The sequence below is a fragment of the Calonectris borealis genome, chromosome 4 (genome assembly GCF_964195595.1).
Source record: "Calonectris borealis chromosome 4, bCalBor7.hap1.2, whole genome shotgun sequence".
Classification (NCBI taxonomy): Eukaryota; Metazoa; Chordata; class Aves; order Procellariiformes; family Procellariidae; genus Calonectris; species Calonectris borealis.
In genome coordinates this window covers 12,073,370-12,087,050 of record NC_134315.1, presented here as the reverse complement: position 1 = coordinate 12,087,050, position 13,681 = coordinate 12,073,370, and positions in this window count along the sequence as shown.

The following is a 13,681-nucleotide window of genomic DNA, read 5'->3' as shown; positions in this document are numbered from 1 at the left end:
GACTTTTGTGAGATGCAGATCACACTCTACATTAAACTGGTGTGGGTTTTTTTTCGTTTGTAAAATAGAAACAACCAAATTTCCCTGTATGATGCAATCGTCAAGATCCTGCATTTCTAGGACATTATATAAACTCATCATGCTGCCTGGGCTGTTCTGCATGCAGCTGTCATTTCTGAGCAGAAACGAAGAAAATCCCTCAGCTTGTTTCTGAAACTCAAACCTAAGTGTGTGCACTGCAGAGCCCTACTCAGAGGACAATTTCTTGTCATCTGTTTTTCAAGGGTTCTTTTAGCAGTTTCAGCCAGCCAACACATTGTTCTGCCATGCAGAAGCTGATCTCCAGAAAAAATATTTGTGCATGTAAAAAAACTAGAATAAAGTCTTATATGTCCCTTCATTACAGTTTCATTTTGTATTCTCTGTAATAGCCCATATCATAATAAATTCATGATGTAGTCCTGTGAATGTCATTGTTATTTAGCATTAGTTAAGCACTGGTTAATAGACCCTCACCACGTTGCTGCTCCACACATAATGTACACAGTCATTGCATGGAGACTTGCTCTGAAAATTTTACTGGCCTCTGAAAGGCTAGTTTATTGCTATGGTTAGCACTGTTAGTCACACCAGTCAAATTTCACTACTTCCAAGCATTTTTTTCTAAGGTGAGTGACAATGGAATTTAGCTCTTCTTTCTTAAGATAATAAAGGTATTTGTTGTTAACTTTTTCTTTTCTTCAGAGATTGGTATTGCCCAAGTACCACCTTGTAACCCTTTGCCACATCAAACAACAAACCATCAATCATAAGCCGCAGGAATATGGTCCTCCTGGGACTGCCAGATTAAATGTCAGTTGTGTAATGCCACAGTTATGCCACCTTGTAGGAACTCTACTTGGCCCCTTTCGACTACAGTGATCAGTCATTTCCCCCATCTTTCTTTTCTACATCACTGGCACTGGTAAGATATTTTCCGGCAGTTTATTCCCTGGTCTCTCCCATCTGCCACTCTCCCCCGGGCAGAAGTGGGAGACGGACACAATCAGGAGTGACTGAGGCTCTCACACAAGCTTTTAATTTTCCAAGGTTTCTGCCTCAGACACTGAAGTTCAGGAACCTCTGTCTCTCTCTACACAGCAGAAAGCCATATTCCTTTTCAGAGAAAGCCAAGATGTTTCATCATCAAGAAGTACAAGCAATTATTGAACTCATGGTTGCAGTCCAGCATATTACTTGCCAGGAAAATAGCTCACTTGACATTACTTGTAGACAGTGCTCAGTACAACATAGTGAAAAATTCCTAAAAAAACACATTTGGCATTCTTTTAGCCTGTTTCTGCTTAGTTCAGGAAAAGCCTCATTCTTTTTCCTCATGCCTCCATTTAATTTCTTCTCTATGGCAGTATTTGGTATATGGAAGTTATTAGATCACAGAAAAGTAAAAATGCAAGCAAAGAGTACATTCATGGTTTCATTGAAATAACATTTTTGTCTAAAATTAAAGCTTTTTTCTGATCATGGCTACTCCTATGATGTTCCTAAAATTCAGAGTATGTGACTTTCTGAAAAATTCCCCAGCCCAGCTCAGCTGAAGCCAAGAGGTCTGGTTCAACATCACAGCTGCTGAGTGGGACTTTGTGGCTGATGCTCTCTGTGGAGTCAGATTTTTATCATTGCAAACCTTTCCAGCTCTCACAGCTATGAAAGGGCCCTTTGGAGACATGCCTAAGATGTGCCAGGTGCCCCTATACATACTTTTTGTCTGCATTTTCAGCCCGTGTTTGGACTGTCATACACAGTTCTGCTCCATATCCTACTCTGACCCACCTCTGAGTAGGTTTTTTTGATGTTTTCTTCACCATCCAGCTAAACATTCAGGTGGGAATCTGTTTTTCTGACAGCTAGAAAAGCATAGAAATTTGCTCTTCCCAGGATGGCTTTTACCTTGGGAACAGTGGGGCACACCTCTGCCGGACCTTTACGAGCCTCCCTAAAACATGGCTTTGATGGTCTGTCTTGATAGAGACCACCAGTGGCAGCATGCAATGCAGCAAAAGTATTCAGTGACAATCGAGACAACATATAACAAGTTTCCTTGCGAGTTGTTTGCTTGGATTTTGGAGGTCTTTTTTGCTACCACATAAAACACGTTTCAGAGTTATGCTGCATTCATCTGTCCTTCCTACAGACCTCAGTGGGTCTATAGCTGGCAGAAGCTGGCAGGTGACAGCTCAGGCTAAGTGCAAAGGGGAACATGCAAGAGAAAACTGCAATGTCCTTTACAAAGTAATGGCCATCTTTTTCTGCTTTCCCATATGAAAACTTCTTCATAGTATCTTGCAAATTAATGACCTATACTGTTCTTATTTTGTACAGTATCATTCTCTTAAATCTCTGTTGTACTATATGGATGCCCGCACACATTTGTACACAAGTCTATTACTAAATTTTCTTTTCAGGTCCACACCATCTCAAAAAGTGTTAGACTTACTATTCAGCAAGGCTCTATTTTGTACAGGAAGGAAATATGAGTCTTCTGCTCAGTACTTCATTTGTTTTTCCTCTGTGCCTTCTGCTAGACTAGCATAAAAATAGTCCAATTTTCAATTTTCAGAATCTTTCCCTGTGAACATTTCAAGCAAGAGATACTCGAACTCACTGTTTTCCCCCAGTACTTCTCACAAAAGACCCATTGCTGTAGACATCAGTACCCTACTGTGTGTCCGATCATTCCCTAAAAAAAATTCCCCTGTCAAATCTCATTTAACTGCCATAGAAAAGATATTTCTCCCTGTGACAGAAAAGTGGATTCTTTTTGTTACCGGAGCCTAGGAAGAAGTTCAGTCCTTCTGAGTCCACACCCTAAAGAAACGTTATTCCTATCTGCACTGAGAAATTATTAAAAAACAAATATATAATTAAACTTTAATTAATAAAATCATGAATAAGGCTATCAATTTTTAATTATATGAATACTAAGCAACACAATAAAAAGTTAATATCGTCATAATGTGTTATTAATGAACAATTAATTACTATAATTAGGAGTTGAAGCTGATGAGCTGAGGAAGTGGCTTACTGCAGATTACTAAGGCAGAGTTTTAATCTTCCACTTATTATGTCCAGTGGCACCAAACTGGTTTTCAAAGTTACACAGATATAAATCCACAGGAGACAACTGATTACGTACTTTTTTGCAGATAATGTTGTACATTTTCAGAGACAAAAGTACTGTCTGGTAGTGGAGATGACAGTGTTAATTAACTTTATCAGAAGATGAGATTTATAGTAGCCCTTATGTTATTCCCCTGTATGACTGTGAAGGGAGACAAGAGCCTAGAAGAATTTTATTTTGACTTCCCGTGATTTATTTTTTCAGCTCTTCAGTTTATATTTTCATTTATTACGAATAGTTTTTACTAGTTCACTCTATGAATATAAAAATAAAGAACTTGAGATTCAGGAGCTGGCAGGTTTCTCACATTCACCAGTGGAAATATAAGGCCAGAAAGAAAGTCTGTGATAATCCAGCCTGGTCTTTCCCATGACACAAACCATGGCACCCCATCTACTGATCCATGCACCGAGCCCAGGATCTCCTCAATGAACAAATGCCTCCTTTTAAAAAAAGGCATTCAGTTTTGATTTAGAAATCTCTGTTAGTGAGGACTTCACTATGACCATCATAAAATTGTGCCAGTGACTATCAAAGCCCCCCTCCCACACTTGAAAAGCATAGTTTCTTTTCTAATTGAATTGCAGGAGTATAAATCCACTGAGATCCCAGCACAAGAGAGGAGAGCTGGACTGCGTTCATTCAAATGGTGCTAGCCTCCTCCTCCTCTTATTCGCTTTACATCAGCCTTCACAAATCCATCCACAACATTATCATCATTTCTGCAGTGGTTTTCCTCTCATCTCCCTCATTTCCCACTCATCCCACTTTCCATGTCTCCTCTCTGCTCAGCCTTGTCATTAAATTTCAAGCAACCTTTAGACATCCCCAGGGCAACTCTCACAACAAGGATTGCTACGTTAATTTTCTGTCACGGTTGGTAACTTAAGGAATAAGAAGCTCATCTTAGAAAACTACATTTTCATCACTTTATACAGCTTCCCAAGTCAAAAAAAAAAAGTCTTTTTAGAAGTCACTTAAGAGGAAAGATGTTTTTTCTTTTGCATAGTTTACTTGTTTCATTCTACTAAACCTGGTAAACAGCTGCTAAAATTTTTTAGTACTTTTTGAAACATACCATTCACCTCTTCAGACCTATTTTTTATTGTGCCTGCCTAACTGTCTGTGTTAACATTACATTATAATCTAACAGGTTATGGACACATTATTTATTTTATATTCAGGACCATTTAGTGCTCTTGAAGCCTATGGGCCATTCTCCATCCCTAAGTGTGTAAATAACACAACTCTTTCCTTTACCCATGGCTACACAGGGAATTGAATTCAAATCACAAGCACCAGAGGTACGAGCATGGCTTAAGTAATCAGATCAACGACAGTTTTGGGTCCCTGAATTTCACAAAATAAAAGCCTCCTCTCAGGCAATTTCAAGAAACTGAATGTTAATCTCAGTTTTCAATCCTTCCACTGAAACCTTCTCCAGAGCACGTTGCCCTTATATTTCTTATGAAGTTAGCTTTTAAATCATTAGAAATTCTGGTTTTATAATTACTAAAATAACAGCCTTCTGTTATTGCTTTCATCTGTCCACTGTGGACATAAACATGGTATAATCATAGCCACATTTCTTTTTCTTTCTCCAACACTTCATTTTTATTCATGATCTGTCCCATGTAAAGGGAGAAATTTGTTCTCGGTGTGAAAGCATATGGCCCTTGGAAGAGAAAGAAAACAGTGCAATGTGGGTCCAATTCAGCCAGAAAAATTATTCCATTATGATCAAGACTTCATAAAAAAATCCAACACTTCAACATCTTAAGCAATGGTAGTACAATATCACATAAAACTTGTGGGATGCTTCAATCTAGTTCCAATAGTGTAGTTAGCCCTTTAAAAGCACAACAGTTTCCACAAACCTCCAAATCCTAGGTAATTAGGGTTTTCAATCATGACAGTGTTCTTATTCTAATGGCAATTTTGGCAAATAGCAGGTAATTATAGCTCATTGAGGAACTACATTCTCACTTGAGACCTGCCATCACCAGCCTAATTGCCTCCCAGTGAAACAATAACATTTTTGTTCAACTATCATCTTTTGTTATTCAGCAATTGGGACTAAATACTGCAACATTTAACTTCTCTGCTCTAACCTACAAAACAACTTTTCACGGCATGATTATAAAATACCTGCATGTGCATTTTTCTCCTGTGCTTACACAGAGAATAAGCATTTATTTATCATAAGACTACGAGACTGGGTTTCCTTAAGTTGAAACCCTGTGAAAGTTTAAAAATGCAACCCATAAAGGTTGCTGGAAGCCTTACAGAGTACATGAAAGGACTAATGAAAGAGCTACAGGACCTATTCTTGCATCACTTACCATCCAAGAGCCTTCATACTCACAACTAGTTTTACCAGATCTTCTGTGCATGCAGGCAACCATGAGCATGTTTTTAAAGAATCGGGACTCTATTACTCAATTGTAAGTTTTCATATACTATTAATATTTAGCAATCCCAGGTAAGATTGGCAACTCCAGGGCAGAAACATAAAGCAAGTTTGAGATTTCCGATTCTGCACAGACAAGATGGGGCAGACAGAAGAAGAGCAGTAGCCCTGCAAGAGGCCATTGGTAGTCACACCAGTGTGGAGACCCCATCTTCTGAGTCATCAGTCTGGCGGCACTTGTCACCAATTCAAAACATGAAACATGTCATTTACCTGTCATTTTTCAGTGAATCCACAGTGGCCATCACAGTGATATGGATACTACATGAAATAAATGAACTTGGTCCTTACACTTCTTGGCGCTGAATGGTACATGAGCACTCTATAACCTTTATGTGAAGTCAGTGCATTTTCTCTAGTTTTCCTCATTTGTTCTTTTTGTGTTTTTCCAAAAGCACATATTTAGGAGGATTTATACTGGTGCTCTTAATTCTGGGAAGACTGTCTTAAAATACCTTTGGCCTGAATATGCAAGTATTTTTGGTTTCAAGGACGATTGGCTTCCATTATTTTAGGCAGGAGAGGAAGAAACCCCTCTATAAGTGCATATTTTCATAATGTCCTGCACTGTGCCTATACACACTGCTATGGAGACAATATTTTGGTCTGGATGGAGTCTTGAAGTCATGAATTATTGTGAGTTAGGTATCTAGCAAGGGAATTTTTTAATCTGGCTGAGCATTACTTTTCCCAAAGCCCTTGCTTGTGCTACAGTAGCCAAGCGTGAGATCAAAAAAAAACATAAATTACTATGTTAAGGTCTGCAGTTTGCAGGAGGGACTGTAACGTCTCCTGAACATCTGCAGATGGAAGAAGGCTTTTCCAGCAGCTGTTGGTCCTGGAATTTTTGGTGGCACAGAGCAGGCTAGCTGGGTTTGGTCTGCCTGCTAATTTAGCTACTTTTCTCCTTTACTTTGTGTACCAGTTAACATAAGCACACTCTGTGTAAATGAACGTAACACTGGGAGTCTTTATGAGTCTCTGTAGAGCTCGGAGAACAGCCAGGAAGATTCATTTACACTAATTTTTAAAATGTTTATTTTATCCTTTCTGAAAGGCATAAAGATTATAATTTTCTCTTAAATTTAATTCTTTAAAGAAATAGTCACCTCTTCTAGTGTCTAAGTTGATATGTACGTAGCACATACTAATTCACAAATTAGAGACAGCTTTACAGGATGGATTCAGGGCAGTCCAAATCCCAGGATGACAAATCCCCATTGGCTGTGTCTGCCCAGTGCCAAGGAAACACAGAGCACTCCTTCCTCGCTGGCAGGGGAGTCCCCTCCTCAGTCTCCACCAAGAAGATAGACGTCTGTTTCCCAGGGAACCTAGTTTGAGATGGGGTCTCAGAGCCTTCTGAGAAAGTTTTGCCCATCTCGAGGAGTGAGCAGGTTTGGAGGAGAAATTTGGGCCCATGGGAAGGATGAAAGATGGATCCCAGGAGCTGTCTGAGGAGACTCGCTCTGCCTAAGCAGAGGAGCAATGGCACAAACAGCATGTTCCTGAAGCCAACTGGGGTCCAGAGCTCCTTTTGTTCCCACCACATGGGCCCCTGGAGTAGATATGCTCACTCGATGGGATTGACCACTGCATACTCGCTATCTGTATGCCAGGATCAGGCCAAGTGAGAAGATCAGGCTACCCAACAATCACCTTGTATAAACTCAGCATGTTTCTCCAGTAAGAACAGACCCCAGGGAAGCTGAGGGCACTGGCAGGCAGTTCAGCCAAGGTCCATATGCCAGGGGATGTGCCAACACTTCAGGATATAGGGGACCTGGGACAGCTTCACCAGAGCAAGTGGGGAGGGCACTGGATGGGGAACAAGCAAACAGCATAGGGACAGGAGGGATGACAGAAACCTCACCGCCCGAGCCGCAGAAGGCAAAGTCAGGGACTGGGAGAATGAAGAGCCACCCACTGTAGGAAAAGATTAGGTTCAAGACCATCTAAGGCACCTGAAGGTGCACAAATCCATGGGACCCGATGAGATCCATCCGCGGGTCCTGAGGGAACTAGTGGATGAAGTTGCTAAGCCACTATCCATTGTATTTGAGAAGTCGTGGCAGTTCGGTGAAGTTCCCACTGACCGGAAAAGAGGAAGCATAACCCCCATTTTCAAAAAGGGAAAAAAGGAAGACCTGGGCAACTACAGGCCAGTCAGTCTTACCTCTGTGCCTGGGAAGATCGCGGGAAAATTGTCATGGCTCTTCCTCTCCAGGGTAATTTCTTTTCCCAGGATCATTCAGAGATCCCCAAGGAAACTTTCTTAGCCCACCACAGGGCAAGAGAATTGCCCCACCTAAACTTGGAGCAGCATTATTTAGCTGCTTTAAATCACTGTAAAGAATCATCTTTTATTACACCAATATCTGAAGAATTAATTATTTGCCAACAATGCCATTTGCAATGATGAGGAGTGAAAAGGATATAAGTTTGAAATGTATTCTGCATCGTAAATTCTCTGGTGCTGCTCTTCTCTAGCATCGTTGGCCTGATACACTCTTTTTTTAACTGATATTGCTCTTGATTTCCACAGGAATGAAACCTGGCCCCTGAGTTTTATGGAGTTGTTCATAACTTATACCTTGCTCAGCTCATTTGGATGAAATGGCCTAGGACTCCAGCTCTCTAACGGCATCATACTCTCTGGATTTAATTTAACTTCAAAAAAGTAAATAGCCTGTTTTGTTTTGACGTCAAAATAGTTCTGATGCTAGAGTTGTTGATATCTGAGGGACTTGGCCAGCAAAGCCCAGTTGCTGTCAACATGCCCATTATTAAAGCCAAGTTTTTAAACTACTTTCCAGAAATATATGACAAACTACCCTCCTTCACATATGCATAATTCTTAACATTCACATTGCTGGTACAGAGCCAGAGCTGCTGTGCTAGATATACTCATTAGGACCCCAACTGACTCTATTAAAATCAATGGGAGCTATTTTGTTCTGTCTGTTGTAGCAATAGAAAGCTGGGATGCAGTGGCTGTGCTAAGCTGTGCAATGCACATATCTTACCTGGATATATGTCCCAAAGATTGCTTTGGGGACCCATGCAAAACACGACTATGTGACTGTGGCAACAGTTTTCCTTTGAGCTCTAGCAAGCTGTCTTGTGTTCTTCTGTTAGAGCTGCTCTATATTGAGAATAAAAATCTACCCTTCCAACCAGCTAGCAATGTTAATTCCTTAATTGAAGCCATAAGGGAGGACAGTTTGGTGTTGAACCACCCTGGTCCTGTGTTGATGACAGTGCCACATTGCACGTCTCTCAGAGAAAGGGCTTGTGGCTGTTTAAGTCTCACTCCCACAGCATGGTTCTGTTGTCTAGTCTCTCCCTTCCATGGAAATGTTTCTCTCGCACGCAGTTTCCTTCAGATCTGCCTCCTTCCAATGAGGCAGACTGGCATGGACATGCTCTCTTTGGTAGAACTAGTTCTAAAACACTGTTTTCAGTGAAAACTCTCATAAAACAGGAATTTTCAGGGCCATGAATTTGATGTGGAGCATTTCTGTTTATTGATTAGATTGGATTAGATTGGTTCTGATTTTGATTAGATTGTAAATTGTATGCAACTGTTTTTTTAAGTAAAAAAAAACAGTTTTGCTTAAAAATATTGTGATGAAAAGGACAAAATTAACTGAACATATTCTTTTTTCTTCCACGTTCTAGCGCAAACAGCTGACAATCCAATTTTACTGCAAAGCTTTATTTCGGGTGGTATTTCCTAATTTCCTGTCCCCTTTTTCTTATAAGCAGGAGACAGTGAGATTTCTTCTTACTTCTTAGCCATATTTATTCAAGATCTCCCTTGCAAAGAAGAGTTTGATGCTGCAGAGATAGATGGAAACAGGTCAGAGCTCAGTGAGGTTGCCCAAACATCTTATGCCCCTAAATGCCCCAAGAGTATCTAGGACATGTGATGTGCCGGCAGATGGGATGCAGACCTACGGAGTCCTGGACTCTTTTGGAGTGGAGGGGGTGCAGAATACCTGAAGGCACTTCAGCAGTAGCAGATGCCTTTGCTTCAGCAACTGAAGGGAGCCCCAAAGTCCTGCAATCAGCCTCTGCATTGTGCTGTTTGCTTCACCTTTCATCACCACTACAGCAGAGCACTGAAAAAATCTTGGCTTTTATATAATTTCAGAAATTTGAACTTGCTCCTGGCCAATGATTCAGTGCATAGCAAAGAATAAGTCTAAATATTTTGAATACCCTGATATATCTTTGCGATGAAAAGGAAACAGAAAATGACATGCCAGCTACTTTACCGGGTCATTGCAAAACCCGTATCTCCCCCATGCAGCAATCGTTAATGCAATGGAAGCCATAAGGTAACATTCAGTTCAAGATCTTTAGCATGATATCATATGCTGTGAGATTTATTTTGTTGGGGAGAAGGAGACTTGCAAAACCCAATCAGTTGAAAACAGGAGCGGGGCAGAGAGAGGGAAACTGAGCTGAGTATCAACAAAACCGTTCCTTTCAAGCACCTTTACCTCCTGGAGCATAAAGGTAGATGAGAGAAAGGAGATGCATGAATTGTCCCAAAGAGCCCATTTAAGTGCTTTTTGTCTTGATCATTGGAGGAACGAGGAAGCAGTGGGACTTGGGTCAGGACCAAGAGTGTGTTTTAAGTGCTTTTTTCCCCTCAGGAATTATTCTGGAAAAGGCAGATGAGAGAGGAGAAAAACTAGACTGAGCCTCAACAGGGCATTTGTAAGTGCTCCTGTTCCTTTTCCTTTTAAATTTCTTATTTAACTTGCTACACATGGAGGGAGAAGAGACTTTGAGGCCATGGAAGTCGCATAAAACCACTCATGGAGAGCTCTTTGATATTTCTGTCTTTTTGCTTGTCGTTGTAAGAGATACAAAGAATTGTTGTGAGACTGAAAGAAAAAGCCCACAGACTTACGAAGATATTTGTACGTGTAGCCACTGAGCAGATTCCGGGCCAAATCCTGATATCATTACCAAAATGAATTGTGTTATTCCACACCAGCACCTTCCAGGAGATTAAATAGGGAGGAGCCGCGTCACTAAGAATGACAAAATCGAGCCACCTGGCAAGGGCACCATATTTTTATATGTCTGCAGACCCTCTCTGCATTGGTCTGCTTGGCAAAGTGGTAGAAATGCTACTTATTGAAAGGCAGGTTAAGAGAAGAGCACTTAGATTTGAAGACTCTAGAAGATATTTAGCCTTCTTTTACTGTTGCCTGAATGGAAGCTTTATTAGACAATAATAGTTTTTAAAAGCTCTAGGAAAAAATTTAATTTCCTTTTAAATGAGATGGAATTTTATCCTCAGGGAGGTACATCACAAATCTCCCATTCCTCTGATAAAATCAAAATTTCATTTGTGATTTTTCTGCAGAGCTCCCCAAGCTACAACATGAAGCCAGACAGAAGACAAAGAAAAAAATCCTCATGCACTTTTGATTCTGAAGTATACTTTCAAACAAAGAGGTCATATTCTTTAGTACCAATGGTGGTATAAAGTTCATAATGATCACCACCACAAATTATTCCTTAAATCAAAATGTGCTCTCATTTTCATATGAGTAGCGGCCACAAATGCAACTAGTTAGACTTAGTTCTTAAAAATCCACATTTTTATTAAAGTCATATGAAGGATGTTGGTAAGGTAGGTCTGTAGGGAGAGAGACTTGTTTTCTCTTTTACCAAACACAGATGGAAAAAACAGACAAGTGGCACAACATACTGTCCCTTCTTCAGAGCCCAAAGGTTTGTCTTCAGTTTCAACAAGCATCTTTTTCCCAGCAATAGCAATTAGAGTAATGAAAGTGTGATCTTTCCTTAAGTAACTTCTCTTATTTATATCCTCAGACCATCATGGCTAAAACACATTATCACAACATGAACCCTAATAGACACACCATTGAAATAATGTGATCATGTTTGATTTTGGACCACTAAGCAGGTACTTGGAGGAGAATCCCTCTGTCCACTTCACACTGCTTAGTCAGGTCTCAAAGCTAGTTAGTCTGAGTAAATTTGAAATGTCTTCCCACATAAATTTGTTTTAGAGAGTTTTTCTCTGTTATTTGAATGTCTAATGTTTTCAATACTCATAAAATTTACTTTCTTTTCCAGTGAGGGCAAAAGAGTTTTAATTGTTTCCTAAAGCTTTCATTTTTTCAAGGAGTAATCTTTAAAAGTGAGTACAAGAAACACTAAAAGGCAAGGGTGTAGTCCATGCTTGTACAGGGTGAGCACGTGGAGTGTAAGCAGTACACAACCTATCCAAAGTATCCTAAGCATATTAAAGATAATTAAAATTTAAAATAATTAACCACAAGATTTGTTTGGGTGGCTTCAAAAATCTATGACTCATAACTGTAACTGGGCTTTTGGGAAAGATTCTTTAATGTGTTTGAGTTTTCCATTCATTGACAAGAACTGGAAACCAAAGCGGTGACTACTCTTAGGTCTCAAAGTAGCATGAATGGTGCTATAAATGGCATCCTTGCATACCTGCCCATGGAGCACTGCTAAACTTCCTCAAAGGAGATTTGCAGTCTGAAAATATTGACAGAGACATTTTCTAAGAAGAAAATTCTGCTTGGTTAAGTCAAAACACCCCCTGAAGTTGCATTAACTTCAGCAGAGGTTTATTTGAAGGCAGGAAGAGGGAGGAAGTTCATGTTTCAATATTCTCAGAAGTAAGTAGTTTTGGTTTTCGTCGTAGGGATGAAACATATGAATGATACTGTATCCCAATACTTTTCCTGTATAACTGAAAAGGAGTGAAAAAGAATTTGAATGTTTAGATTTTGTCAAAATGAAACATTTCAATTGAGGGCAAAAGATTTATTTTGTTTACACTGAAAATGTTGACATTTTCAAGTTCTGTTTTTAATCCACATGAAGACAAATGTCAAAATTGCCCAATGTCCTGTGAAATGGAACTTCTGCCCTCTTTCTCGTTTGCTTGGAGAAATGAGATATTAAGTGTGAGAGGATAAATTAGTTTTCATGTCCGTTCAGTCCTAGCTATCTACATTCAAGAAAAGTTTCAGTTACTCCAGTCATGATGACAACTTATGATTAGTTCCAGCTGCAATGTTGACATCTGTCTACTGCAAACTGAAGAGACTGTCATTTCACCCATTAGCAGCAATTCAGTTGGGTTTGAGTTCAGCATGGCAACTTATAAACCGAAACTAGTATTTCAATACCAGTTACAAAAGCTCATACACTCTCTCTGTTCTCCTTAAGATGCCAATACAATGAAGGACTGTCCTTGATATTTTGGAAAGAAGCTTGGCCTTCTGCTCTTTCCTGAAATGAGGCAATTTCAAATAGTTTCTTTCTTTTATTTCTTTTCAAATGGAAGATTTGAAAGTTTGCTCTGAACTCTCATTAGCTTTCAAGATTTTTACCCTACTATTGAGCTATTACAGAATTTGAAATTAGAAAGGAATGCAAACTACTTACCTTGGATTCACTTTGATTTTTTCTCCACTTTTGCACCTTTTAAAAATAACTTGGGACTTAGTATATTTTTGGCAAGGCTTCTGAGGACCTGTCTGCCAGAAAAGAAAACAAAATTACTGATCTGGTGAGAAGCAGATGGATTATAAAAGGTACCTGGCATGGAATAGATGTGAAAATGAAGAGCAGGATAATGCATCTCTGGTTGCAGTCTTTCAGGAAAGTATTCCATTGTACATGAGGATTACCAGAAAAAGGGTCCTCCATTACTTATACATGCGGTAAATGTTAAGGGTTTTAGGAAATCAGGCATGGGTTTTGCCTGTGGAGGTGCACATATGATTTCATACTACTGCACAATGAAGTTTCTGCCCTCTCCTGGTTGGAGAAAATTATTTCCCATTTCTTCCATGCCTCCTGGTTCTTGTGTCAGCTCCATGGCTGGGCTCACATTGTGATCACGCACCCTGATCACTCACATTGTCTTCATACTGGCCACCCTCTGGATCAGGGCAGGGGTGAGTCTGTTACCCAAAGAAACTCAGGAGCACGGAAGGCAACCCAGATGC